Source organism: Octopus sinensis, linkage group LG7 (genome assembly GCF_006345805.1).
Source record: "Octopus sinensis linkage group LG7, ASM634580v1, whole genome shotgun sequence".
NCBI lineage: Eukaryota > Metazoa > Mollusca > Cephalopoda > Octopoda > Octopodidae > Octopus > Octopus sinensis.
This window is the reverse complement of record NC_043003.1, coordinates 41,469,209-41,471,708: the sequence shown is the minus strand read 5'-3', so window position 1 is coordinate 41,471,708 and position 2,500 is coordinate 41,469,209. Positions and strand designations below refer to the sequence as shown.

At 31.4% G+C, this 2,500-nt stretch overlaps 2 long non-coding RNA genes across 2 annotated transcripts in view; one reads left to right on the top strand and one right to left on the bottom strand.

Annotated features, from left to right (window-relative positions):
* LOC118764223 overlaps window positions 1–2,500 on the top strand; it is a 25,090-nt gene that overhangs the window by 338 nt on the left and 22,252 nt on the right. Inside the window, exon 2 of the long non-coding RNA XR_005000018.1 lies at window positions 1,459–1,462. This is a non-coding gene — a long non-coding RNA (uncharacterized LOC118764223). The remainder of the gene's footprint in view (window positions 1–1,458; window positions 1,463–2,500) is intronic.
* Window positions 1–2,500, bottom strand: part of LOC118764224 — a 25,571-nt gene that overhangs the window by 1,032 nt on the left and 22,039 nt on the right. The window lies entirely within an intron of this gene.

The following is a 2,500-nucleotide window of genomic DNA, read 5'->3' as shown; positions in this document are numbered from 1 at the left end:
GAGAGGAAGTGGCAGGGGCAGGATGGAAATATTTTTATGTAATACAACAAAGACATTTAAATTGAATAGGGTTTTTCTAAGGATGTAGCTGTACTTGTCACCACAATCTTTTGGATTTCTCTGAGACAATGTTCTCCTGAGATATTATCTAGTTATTTCTGACATTCCTTTCTTATCATATATACGGAACCCACAATAATAGGAACAATGCCCGCTTTAACATGCCACATCTTTTCTGCTTCAATTTCCAGGTCCTTATATTTACTTAATTGTCAAATTCCTTTACAAATATATATTGATCAGTGGCAAAAATTACATCTATTAGTCTACAAATATTTTCTTCCTACTTTAATGTCTATGTCTGGTCGATTAGCCTAGAATCTTCTGTCGGTATTCACTGGAAAATTCTAGAAGATAGTGATATTTAACCCTCAACGACTGGCTCAGGATTTCGTACGAGTATGCAGGAGTTTGTAGTGTTTAAATATTCTCGAATGTAAATACTGTATTACACTATCGCAGAATCTGCATATATTATTATTATTATTATTATTATTATTATTATTATTATTATTATTATTATTATTATTATTATCATTATTATTGTTGTTGCTGTTGTTGTTGTTGTTGTTGTTGTTGTTGTTATTCAAAACATTTTGATTCGCCTCCATGCGACATAAATTTTCCGTGGCTGATAATAAAGACCTGACACGTTCGACCTGAGATGGCTACTGACACTAAGGCCAACATGGCTACTCACAAACAGATTGCTATTGATCAAGACGGGCCACATGGTATTCTTTGTAGTGATATTAGTGACAGTAGATGATTTATGATAGAAAGAAGAATTTCTTGGACCTCTTTGTTAGCCAGGAAACTAGTGATGTCTTCGTTCTTGGCGGATCTTTGTGTGTACTTATATACATTATATATATATATATATATATATATATATACACGCACATACATTTACAGTTTTAGTGAGCTTCAAGTAGATGTATAAATTCATTAAGGAGAAAAAGAAAAAATTCTTGACTTGAAATATAGATATTAGTTACTTGCAGACGGATGACGACGATTTCGAAATTTGTAAGTTCAGTTCTTTTGAAGGTATGTCAATAGAGATAAGTATAGCACAGGAATTAGAGATGTGATTACTAACTGTAATATTAAAAATAAACCAATGGTAATGATTTAAATAAATTTGTATGGAATTTGTACTCAGTGGATTTGTGGGAAATTATAAAATAAGAGCAAATATGCCATAACAATGAGTTTGGGTATCGGAAATTTATTATGCTTGTTTGTGTCCACTTTTGTAACACTTAATCTTAAAGAGATAAAATAATTGTCAAGAAGCCCTGATTTAGAAATGATACTATTTTTACAGTACTCTTGTTCAGTAAGGAAAAACTGGTTCTGCTGTAATATGTAAGTTAAGTATTTGAATAGGTACAGAAAAGTTTTCCTTTGAAGCTTTTTGCCATTAGGTTAGATTGCAGACATTGCTTCCATGAGAGACTATGGCTGGTGATATCATTGCCGTTTAGCGAGCTCACAAAGTCGTTGCAGAAACACATTGTAACATTATAAATGCTTTGATGGGGAGAACATCTAGTTAAAGCGATTTTGATAACTAAAATTCTACTACTAATGATAAGCATAAGTAAAAATCAACGGTAGATTCATGTATTATTTATTTCCCATATATCGAGCAATTAAAACGAAAATTCATAAATCACCGATGCACGCTTAATTTTTTTCGTTATTATATCACATAGAATAAAAGGGGGAAATCAATAATTTGCGATAGATACGGAATTTTTGCATATTTAAAAAATGCTTTTAATAGGTGTTAATGACAGTCAAAAGTTACTGGTACTTAGATGTATAAATTGCTTGCATAGTAATTGTGACAATAAATTTGGCACAAAGTAACTAAGTTTATGTATCGAAACAATTGAAAACTAAATGCGTATCTTCCAAAGTAAAATTCAAAGTAGGATTTGCTCTTAGGATAGAAACAGTTAATTGTGTATACGTCAGTTGAAATGCTCACTCAATTTATCAGGACAGTTTTATTTTTATATCATCAGTCAATATATTACTGTTTATGGCGTATATCTGGTTAGCGTATTTTTGCCGATACATATATTACAATCATACATATTACACACATACACACACACAAACATACTCACATATTACTGTGTGCTTGCATGTATGTGTGTATGTGTATACACATGTAAGAAATTATATATACATTTAAAAACTTTTTCCCAATCCAAATTTTCTTAACAATATCGTCATTTGTTAATCAGTGTCCTTGCGTATCCATCTTACTATAACTAAATACCCGCTGACTAGAAAACTAAATTGCATATTCCATTGTGTTTTACTAATTTTCAAATCAGTACTACAAAGAAATATTTGTTTGCGCAGACGGATCAGATTCTTGTCACTAATGTCCCTTAGCAAAATAACACCGGCCAGAAAGGCA